The 11734-nt window shown below is 37.7% G+C and overlaps 1 pseudogene; it reads right to left on the bottom strand.

Annotated features, from left to right (window-relative positions):
- Positions 1–1619: 1619 nt before the first annotated feature.
- LOC124239660 (guanine nucleotide-binding protein subunit alpha-13-like) lies at positions 1620–5714 on the bottom strand (annotated as a pseudogene).
- Between the last annotated feature and the right edge of the window lie 6020 nt (positions 5715–11734).

Here is an 11734-nt window from a genome sequence, read left to right as displayed (position 1 = left end):
TTATACTGTTCTTTCTTGTTCCAGTGCTGTTGCTGATGCTATTTCCCTTACCTCTTCCTCTTTCACGCCTACTCTCTTATTTCAGTAGCTACTATCCATATTTTATGACCAAAGTCGGCCCTTCTCTTTGGTAACTCACTCCAGACCACTGGTAGTACACTGATGTTTCCTTTTCTGAACTCCTAGGGTGCCCATTTTCAGCTTCATTCATTTGGTGCTTAATCATGAGCTAACTAGTGACAGTTCTCATATTGTTATGTTGAACTGTAATCTGTCTTTTGCATTGATGTTTAATTTTTCACATTTTTAAGCTTGGCTTTCTTCCAGATTTATTTTATGAGATGACATGGTGCAGAGCAGATGATTTTCAAACTATTCCCTCAAATCTTAGGGATTCCTGAAAATATGACTGGGGGAGGGGGAGCGAGTACACTGGGACTTGGGGTGGCCAACAGCTTCAACCTGCACATCTCTGCTTTGATCTGTTTTTTATACTGAGCTTATCGTTTGATTACTTTTGAGAAAGCATTGAGACTAAAGATATTTGAAAACTGTGGATGTGGAAGCGAGGATCCTAGACTTGGAATAGACACTGGCTTTTGTGTCTAGTTTTACTCCTTCCTGCCCTGGCTTTAGTTTCCTCATTTTGAAAATTATAAGATCTATATGTTACTTCATAGCCCTTCAACTGTTAAAGTCTCTGACACTAAGAAAATTAGCTTTATTAAAGTAGATGTTTAATTTTTTAAATTTAAAGAAGTTTTTCTGGAAAACGTATGTTGATTTAGAAAGTTCCATTACCAAGTTGCTTGCAGTTTTTAGTGCTGTTGTGGCCAGAATGTTTCACATATGGCACATTAATTACAGGATAATTAAATATGAAAAATGCAAATTATATTTCACTCTTTCCTTTTGATCAGAACATTATATATAGCATTTCTCTGCCTTTTGCTCCTCTATACTTCTTGTAAATGCTTCATTAACATCAACCGGAAATCCTATGTAAACTTTAAAATACTAGGAACATTATCTTCAGAAACCACAAAATTTAAAAGCAAAACAACTGTTGGGTGTGCAAGCCACGTGAAAAACGTGAAGACTAAATCTATGTAGACATATGGAATGCTATTCCTTAGATCCAGCTTTTTTTTGATATCCCTTTCAGAGCAGGAGGCCACAGAAAGATAGGTAACGTGTTTGTTACTGCTATGTGTAAGGCGCACAGGAGATATCTTGCTTGCTTTACTTGTCCTTAACCTCATTCCTACAAGTATTTAAGGATACCAGTAGTTGGCACTACAGGAGTATTCAGTTTGAAAAGTGGAAGAACTTAAAGCCTGAAATATACCTAGTCTGAGGTCTGAGGGAAATTACAACTTGACTCAAATCGAAGCTGTAGTTAAACAGATCAAAACCTGTGCTTCAGCAGATATTGGCAGTGGGTAATTCAGCAGGTGTCAGCCACAAACCAAAATCTGCAGTCGGGGGACTAAGATTTCGAAGAAGTTAAACGTCGAATCAAGATTTTTCTAATTCCTGTTTTAAACATCTGTTTTACAAAATGAAACAAAATGAAAACCATTAAAGGAAAGGTATTAGAATAGCAAGTCTTTTGTGCATCACTGAAACATTAGCTGCTTGAAGTTGTTAGGAAGAATAGTATCTTTCAAATCACGGAAAGCCAGGCAGGTGTTTTCCGTGTTGATAGTACTGTGAAGTGGTGGTATAATGGCTTCTGCCACTGGTCCTGTCCTTTGTAACAGCAACATTCCATCAGGAATTTTTGGATGTCTCTTAAGCAGTGTGGATCCCCTTCAAATTCTAACAAATAATCTTTAATGCTCACCATTTGCACTTTCTCCTCAAGCAAGTCTCTTTTATTTAAGAAGAGAATTATGGAGACCTTGCTGGAAACCTGGTTATTGACAATCATTTAAAAAATGCTCAGGGGGCCTGTAATGCGATAGGTCAGTCAATCTTCCATGTGCGCTTTGTCAAATTCACTTGAGGAAACAAGGAAACATCGATGTTAGATTCTGGAAGGAAGCATTCAAACCAACATTTCCTTTTTGGTGTTTGACCAACTACATCAGATATTTTGAAAGGAATATGTTAAATTTCAAAGTTGTATTTATGAATGCTTTTGGTAGGTCTTCTGGGAAGCAGAAGGCCTTCTTGTGATGAAATGTAATCTGGCTCCCCAAACTTGACTGTTCTCAAGGAATTTTCTTTTTAAAAGATTGGCGCCTGAGCTAACATCTGTTGCCAATCTTCTTCGTTTTTGTCTTCTTCTCCCCAAAGCCCCCCAGTACATAGTTGTATGTTCTAGTTGTAAGTCATTTTGGCTCTGCTATGTGGGATGCCACCTCAGCACGGCTTGATGAGCTGTGCTAGGTCCGCACCAGGATCCGAATCAGTGAAACCCTGGGCCAACGAAGCGGAGCACGTGAACTTAACCACTCGGTCGTGGGGCTGACCCATCTCAAGGAAATATTTTTACATATTCCCCTAGTTGAAATTATCCGCCTTGGTCATAGGGATTCTGTATGCCTATATCTGCACATAATGCTGTTATAGCAGAAGGATATTGAAAAACAAAAACCTGATGTTTTCACCATTTCCTGGGCCGTGATGGGTGACCAGATGTCAAATACAATCATCTTGTCTCTATTGCATTGGTTTTAGTTACCTCTTGAAGGAATATGTAGCTTCTCTTGAAATCTACCAGCACCTTTATACCTTTGATCACATTGCTGTAGATAGTTGGGCAGAACACCTCATGCATGCTCCTCAGACTCCTGCCCATGGATGATCCACTTTGGCTTCAAGAAGGTGGACTTGAGGCTCTTGTCCATGTCCAGCAGTAGAATTTTCACAAACTGCTTCAAATAGGTACAACTTTTCCTGGGACAGACGTTTGTCCGTCTCCTTGGACTTCTGCTGCTGCTTTGCCTTGCCTCTCATCACCACACAGCCGAGTAAGTGTACCGACAGTGTGGACAGAGAGACACTAGGTCCTGATACTTTATTTTTTACTCCAAACCATATTAGCTGCCGTATAGAGTCTGCTTGGAGCGTAGTACAAGAGCGTCTGTTTCAGAGTAAAAGATCTGGAATTGAATCCTGTGTCTACAAATGAGGAATCCTGGCCAAATTACTTAATTTTATTGAATCTCAATTCCTCATTTACAAAATAAAGATAACCATAGCTATCTCCCAGGGTTTCTGTGAACACCAGATGAGAACATTAATCTAAAGTGGTTAGCCCACTGCTTAGCACTTAGATATCTGTACTATGTCACCTCCCTTTTCTTCTCTCTAATTACCTGTTTTTAGACTTATTTATGAATGACTTTGGACTTTTTTTTCCTCAATAATGAACCACTTAAAAGATGAAAGTTTGTCACCATTCAGACTCTGAAAACATTCCCGAACAAGATTCACAATCTGTCAGTAGTGGCAATTTCAATGCTATAAATTACCAGTGAAAAGATATTTAGATGTCTAGTCCCATTTGCTTTGTTAAAAAAATATCAAACATTTTACCTGGGGGAAAGGAGAGGAATTTATTACAAAGGGGTAAAGGTGACTTTATGAGGGATGGACATTTTTTCTATTTTTTAAATTTTTCTTGGGGTGGTGGTTCTATCAGTGTATACAGTTTTTAAAACTTAATAAACTAAATATCTGTGCTTTTTATTTATGTTGCTTATACCTCAATTTAGAAAAGAACCCACATTACTTTGTATATTGTTCACAAAGGTTATACTGTCTAACTTTAGTTTGACTCTATGTATGTAAAGAGTCCGGAACAAGAATCTCATCACTTTGCTAGTCAAGCCTCATATGTTTATGGGTTGTTCACAAGACCAGATATTAGTATATCTCAAATTAAATGTATAGGATGTGCCTGCTTATTAATAGATGACATAATTCATTTTTAGTGTTTGCTTTTCTCTTATGCTTGAACCTACAACTTCTGTGGACATTGAGCTTGTTGTAAAATATGTAGATCAATTATTTATAGAGTTTAAATAAAAAGCTTTATGCTTTTAAGTTTGCTATTAAAATAAATTATAGTATTTCATTCATAAATGAAGAAGATCAGAAATTTCCTTGTTCTCTGAAATGCAGTTACTTTATTGTGTATCATTTAGGAAAGAAATGTCTACTAAAAACTATTAAAGTAGGACTGGCCCCGTGGCCAAGGGGTTAAGTCCATGCACTCAGCTTAGGAGGCCGAGGGTTTCACTGGTTTGGATCCTGGGCGCAGCCTGGAACCGCTCATCAAGCCATGCTGAGGTGGCGTCCCACAGAGCAGAACTAGAATAGACCCACAACTAGAATATACAACTATGTACTGAGGGCTTTGGGGAGAAGAAGAAAAAGAAAAGATTGGCAACAAATGTTAGCTCAGGCGCAAATCTGTAAAAAACAACTATTAAAGCATAACCGCTGCTTAAACTCATTTTACTTAAGTTAGTGAAAATGTGAGTGTACAGGTTTGCAACCATGCTCTTTATGTAGGTTTTCTTGGTTTTTTTCCTTTTAATAAGCTTTTATTTGTTTTTATTTTATTTATTTTTTTAGATAAAAGGGGAACTTTATTGACTAATAGATCCATACCACAGAAATGCAAGATTTGTAGCTGTGGAAATGGGGATTCTTCTTTCCTTCTGTGATAGTTCCTAGTGATTGTCACAACACCTGGCACAGAGAAGACAGGCAATTCATATTTGTGGATTGAATGCACAAATTAAGAAGCCTGGGATTCAGTGTCAAGAATTGGAGTGGAGTATGCACTGGCGGATGAAGTATAAACTTGATTCTCAGTCTCAATCTTGAGGCTAGAAGTAAGATCATGTCCCCAAATTTTAAAGTCTCAGAGGAAACACAAAACTGGGACCAGAAGAGAAGAAAATATCAGCTAAGCCCTGGGTCACGTTTGGGACATACAACTTGGGAGTTGGGGATGGGTGGGAGAAACAAATCTTAAGATGCTCAGGTTGAAAATTAATCCATGAAGTGGCAGGAACAAAGAACAATTTGGAGAGAGAATCACAGCTCTAAAAGCACATCAAAACTACTTACAAAAGTAACTTTTATAAAGTCAAGTGCATGCTACCAAGAGAAGAAATACTTCATGTTTTTAATAGGGGAAAATTTTTAAAAGAATTAGTGTTTATTAAGTGGCATGCTCCAGAGAATTTGCTAAGAAACTTATCAGTCAGCAACAACTCAATCAGATTGGCAATGTTATCATCCCCATTTTATGTGTGAGAAACTGAAATTCAGAGAGGTAAGCAAGATGTCCGAGGTCACATGGCAAGTGGTAGAGCTGAGATGCGAGCCCCAGCTCTTTGACTGCAGAGCCCACACACATAAACTCTACACTAAACTGAATGTGTATAAATATGTTTGAAATAAGAACTAAATTCATTAGAAAAACAAATTTATTTTAAACTTATAGGTTACTTGTATATGTATTTGTATGTTACCTCACACCGCAACAGTAGGGTTTATAAACCTTCATATTCTATTATTGTTTTAAATCAAATTTAGTCTACTTTGTGCTTCTACCCATCTGGCTGGTAAGAAATTCAATCTCAGTGCTTTTGGGGTCTCCTCACCACAGTAGCCCCATGAGATCATACAAAATTCCCAAGCTTCTGTTGTGAGGGAAAGCCAGGAAAATTGCCCAGTCCGTACTCCATGATTGTTACCATCTTTACTATTGCTCTTTTGGCTACAGTGATGCTAGTTTAGAATTCTGAAAACTATCATCTTTCTGGTGGGCCCTGAGGCTTCAGACGTAGAATTGGCTTTTACACTCCTCTTCACTCATCTCAGGCTCATCCCTAGAAGCTTTTTCTACCCTCTTAAGGTTCTAGCATTTGCAACTGCAAGAGCAGTCTACATGAAATGCCCAACTTCTCTATCAGCAAAGCAAAGTAAATGCCTCTTATGTTTCCTTGAAAACTTAGACCACTATTTCTGAAATGTTCTTCTCTGTAGCTGAGCAGTAGCTCTTACAGTCTTGGCTCAGGCTCAGGCTACTCTTCAGAGTCTTCAATGGTAACCAGATACTAAAGTATTGGGATCTCAAGGGACCTGTGGAAGCATACCCACAGGTGTCTCAATGGAAGACAAAGTAAAATTGAGTCTGTTGGTATATTAAGTCCCAGTGTGTGTGTCCTAGGTGGCAGAGTATGAAGTTGGGTTACTTCTACTAAAATCACCTTTCATGCCTGACTCCCCTCTCTCCTGGAGTGAACCACCACTTTCCCCTCCTTCCCTTCTCTAAAGAAATTTTAAAGTTGAAAACAGTTGGAGGGAGGGCTTCAGTTTCCACTGGGTGGAGCTCACAGTGGACAGTTTACCTAGAGCAGCCTCTCCCTGTGTCTGTTCATGCTGGACTTGAGCCACATTCCCTGGGTCTGTGCCTCCTCTGTCCAAGGCCAAGTCTCCGGTCTAGCCTTGGAATCAACGTAGAAACCTTTAAACAGCTCTGTCGTTGGTATGTAAAATGTTGACCTGATCAGAAGCTTGTTCTAAATTACTCAGACATTCAGCCACAGCACTGAACATATTTGAGAATCAAGTAGCCTCAAACTCAGACTCTAATCCCTTTTTATCATGGTTAGTGTTTCAGGACCTCAGATAATTTCCATTCTTCTAGCAGTGAATTCTTTCCAAACGTTTTCTTAGGGCAGTAACATTGGATTATAGCATTATGTAACTTTCAGATGTACATCGTAATATATTTCGAATTCTGTGTAGATTACATCATGCTCACCACCCAAAGACTAATTACAATCTATCGCCGCACATGTGCCTAATCACGCCTTTCCCCCTTCCTCTTTCCCCCTCCCCCTCTGGTAACCATCAATCCAATCTCTGTTGCTATGTGTTTGTTTGTCTTGCGTGTAGGTTTTCCATTTTAAGCTTTCTTTAAGCTTGTACGAGTTCATTATTTTCCTCTTTGATCTTCGCGCAGCTCAGTTTAAAATGTTCATGTGAGAACCATAGTTCACTTGCTTAAGGGCTGTGTTTAGATAGTGTTAAGATAGTGTGTTCATCTGGAAGTTCTTATAATTGAACTTCATCGTAGGATTGTTGCTTACCACCCACAAGATTCAAAATGTGTAATGCTTTTTTTCATTCTTTGGAGCAATGATGTATTTTTTGTTTTAGTTTTATTTTTTATTTAGATAAAATTTTCCAGTATTACATTAAAAGATATTTAATTACATCAAAAGATATTTGGGAATTTTAATAAATACATGTTGATTTTAGCCAACTTTCATAAAAATATAGACTCATGTCAAAGACCTAGTTTTCGTTTAGAAATGTTATTTGAGGTCATTTTGCAATGATATGACAAGTTACTGGAAAATAAGTGACATTTGCCCTTTCAAGCTGGAGGATGACTATTACAACATTTCAGCCTTGAAGAAGTTACAGAAATTGAGTGAATTATGTAATATTTTGATTAATTGGAGAATTACCTTTATCCATTGTAAATAATTTATTGTAGATAGACTAAAAATTATTTTAAAACATTAGTTTGGTGCTTTAAAATAACATTGACTTTTTCCCATGATTTTGAAATCCGATTAGGTCAGACATATAAAAGTAAGTGGTATTTTAAGGTGTTACCAATTCAATAGTGCTGGCACTGTGCATGTATTTATGATAGTATTTTATTGTAATCACTCTGAGCTGAATATATTTGCTGTTCTGAAAATGGGAGAACCTAAGTTTAGTGCACCCCTACGTTTTATCCTTTTTATCTGATACTTTAAATAATAACCTTTTATAAATTCATTTGATAAATGAAAATGAAAAATGTTTGAACAGTTTATTTAAACAAAGCTCAGACATCCTAACATTGTCACTGCCTTCAATAAGAAGCATAGTCGTTGAGGTGTGAATAGCTACTATGTGGAAATCCTTAGATGGAACAGTGGGCACAGACAGCCCAACATCTGAATGGAAATTGTAAATGATATCTCAACACTTAGGAGCAATATCTCAGTAGCTCCATAACTAGAAGTGCATATTTCATTACTCATTTTGCTTTATAAATTTCTTGTTTCAATATTTTGGCCTTTTTTCTTTCTTTCTTTCTTTTCCTTTATTTCTTTCTCTTTTTTTTTTTGGTGAGGAAGATTGGCCCTGAGCTAACATCTGTGCTGTCTTCTTGTATTTTGTATGTGGGACACCACCACAGCATAGCTTGACGAGCAGTGTGTAGGTCCATGCCTGGGATCCGACCTGCAAACCCTGGGCTGCTGAAGTGGAGTGCGCAAACTTAACCACTGTGCCACCAGTGGGCTGGCCTCCATTCTGGTCTTTTTTCTATTAGGCTATTTGTCTTTTTCTTTCTGTTTTTTTTCTTTCTACTTTTTCTCCCTAAATCCCCCCAGTACATAGTTATATATTTTAGTTGTGGGTCCTTCTAGTTGTGGCTTTTTCTTATTAATATGTGTATCTCATTATATTTTCAAGATAATATTTCTTTGTTGTAAAATGTTCAAATGTTTTCTCTCAGTGCATAGCCTGCCAACTTATTATTTAATGGGGTCTTTTGACACTTTTAAGATAGTTAATTTATCACTGTTTTAACTTACATTTTATTGGTTTCTTTTTTAGGTGAGGGCATCTTGTTTAGGAATGCTTTTCTAGTCTTAAAGACAGAAAACTATTCTCCTATATTTTCTTCTTAAAGTCTAAAAATTTTCATTCTGTAATCAAATCTATCATTCATCTAGAATATATGTTTTATGTAGGAGTCAGGTAGGAAACTATTTTTTTCATTGTATGGATAACCAATTGCCCCAGTAGCATTTGTAGTCTGTCTTCTCCCAGCTCATCTGCCATCCACCCTCTGCCTGACATTGACTTTCCATATAGTACATGTCTGTTCCTGGGCTCTCTGTTCTTTCTTGGTCTGTTTGACAGTCTCTGAGTCAGTACCTTTTGTCTTAATTGCCAATTTATATTAAGCCTTAATATCTAGCTGGGTAGATATTGTATCTAGTCTTCCCACCTGGTGCATATTTTCCTTCCTTTCAGTCTTTTTGTGTTGTAAATGTGCCCTGCTTTTTACCTTGCTCTTAGAATTCTGTTCATTTTGTAATCTGGTACCAGGTCAGGATCTAAGCCATATGTAGTAATGCTGGTATGTCCTCAGGTGCTGGGTCTCCCTCATGGCCACAGAGGTTCACTACTCTCTCAAGGTCTCATCAAAGATTTAATCCTGTGTTTAAAGGTGCTTACAGGGCCCATTAGACATCTGAACTCCTCCACCAGTGGAACGGTATAATATAATCTTTCCTCACTTCTCCCTTTGTCATTCAAATTAAATATTTCTAATGCCTGGACTTTTAAAATAGAAACCTATTTGTGTTGGGTGAAGTGAGGACAATATGGTTTAAGTTCCAAATCTTGGGCTGTTCACAGCACAAAGGAAGGATATTTCTTTCGAACAAAGTTGCCACAAGCTTCTGAGCCATGTGACGCTGAAAACAGAAAATGTAATAGCAAATGCTCTGCTCAGAACTTACCGCTATTTCAGGAAAGGCAAGCAGTCTGAACTGGGCCTTTGGTCAAAAGATGCCCGTCAGAGCAACCCCGTCTCCTGATCAGATTTTGGAAACCCAGGTTTTTTAGGATCTGCTTCTTGATGTTAAAGATGGAGTAATTTCAGAACTCCACCAGTTCCTCTGTCACCTTTTTCTAGATACTCATGAAATATCTTTATTTTATCTTTGAGTTTATCAAATCCCATTATCCAGAGCTCTGCCTGGTTCCCAGGAGTCATTAAATAAAGGTATGTTGAAAAAGTCAAAGGGACGTGGGATGGAGGACATCTAAGTGACAAAAATTAGGCAGAACTGAAAATAGTTTCACCCTCCTACCTCTAGAGGGAGAAAAATACCACCATGAAAATGGAGTTTTATACATAACCACTTTGGCAATTTCCCAGTAATGTTACTTTTAGGATGCACATCTGATTTGTTAGCCACTGTTACTCTCATAGAAGGGGTGCACTTAGAAACTGGTGTTTGGATTTGCAAGGATGCCAGAGGGATTGAACACTGGCAGCTGTGAAATATCTTCCATACTAGTTCAATAGAATATTAACGGGCAGTGAATTTAGCAATAATTTCAATGTTTCAAGGAAGCTTGTGGCAGCTGTAGTTTTACATAGCATACACTTATTAGGATCAACTAAAGGAATAGTCTTCTTCATGTTTGTCTGAAATTTTGTAAGTGCAGCATGGTGATACTTAGGATATTATGGTGATCACAAGTTTAGAATTGACCACAAACACCTATGCCTTTGAATACTTTCTAAAGAGAATTAATTTGTTTAGTAATGCAGGTTGGTTAATGGCTTCTTTATAGTCCTTGTTGGTGAAGACTCTGGAAAAAATTCACTGGTTGAAATTGGCTCCATTATCCACTGCCTCATTACCTGCTCTTAGTATTATCGCTTGCTTAATGAATGGAATCAAGGCAAGGTTGTCTGGAAATTCATATTGAGGAAGCAGAAATTTAATTCAAATTCTGATGTGTGTCTGTACTATCAAAGAATTTGTTAGGTAGAATAATGGTCCCTCAAAGTTGTCTATAATCTGATCCCCAAAATCTGTGAATATGTTCTCTTACATGGCATAGGAGACTTTGCAGATGTGAATAAGGTTAGGGACCATGAATTGAGGAGATAATCCTGAATTATATGGGTGGGTCCAATCTAATTATGTGAGTCCTTAAAAGTAGAGAACTTTTCCTGATTGTCCTCAGAGAGAGATGTAATGATAGAAGAAGGGTCAAAGAGATGCAATGTGAAAAAGACTCCACCTGTCAGTTCTGGCTTTGAAAATGGAGGAAAGGCCATGAGCCAAGGAATGCTGTGGCTTCTAAAAGCTGGGAACAGCCTCAGCTGAAAGCCAGCAAGAAAATGCAGACAGGTCGACAACTTCTAGGAAGTGAATTAGGGCAGCAACCCAAATGAGCAAGGAGACGGCTTCCCCCTAGAGCCTCTGGAAAGGATGCAACTCTGCTGACACCTTGATTTTTGTCTGTTGAGACTCATGTTGGACTTCTGACCTACAGCACTTTAAGGTTATAGATTTGTGTTGCTTAACCCACTGAATTTGTGAGAATCTGTTGTAGCCGTGATAGAAAACTAAGATACAGGATAACTGATTTTTTTCCGTTCAAATGGTCATGGATACAACGGAGAAATACAATAAAATTTATGAAGACAACTGGTTCTTAAGTAAGAGATTTTTCATATTTGAAAAAAACCAAATGTTGGCTGACCTATGTAATCTGAACTAGATAATCTTTTTCCTGGAGTGTATTTCCTGATGAATGGGTTATACTGAAAATTGCTACCTTGTATATAAGTATGAGGAAAAAAACCAGAATCCTTGATTCAAATCAAAATTCATGTAAAGCTTTGAGTTTTGGTGTGGAGTGGCTTGATTTTACCACAAGGTTTTCTTTTCTGTCAAAAAAGAGCTGTTTTTAACTTACTTCTCAAAAATGTTAGTTGGTTGACTTCTTGATAGCCACTCTAAAAAGCAAACTGCTGTTAGGATCGCCTCACATTATGCCCTAGATGAATGTCTCTTGGCTGAACTTTCATGCGCAAATTAACTCGCTCCATAATCTTCTTGTTAAATACTCCTCTTGGAGGTGTACTTCAGAGAAGGATCAC

Source organism: Equus quagga, chromosome 5, assembly GCF_021613505.1.
Source record: "Equus quagga isolate Etosha38 chromosome 5, UCLA_HA_Equagga_1.0, whole genome shotgun sequence".
Lineage (NCBI taxonomy): Eukaryota > Metazoa > Chordata > Mammalia > Perissodactyla > Equidae > Equus > Equus quagga.
This window is presented reverse-complemented; position numbering and strand designations above follow the sequence as displayed.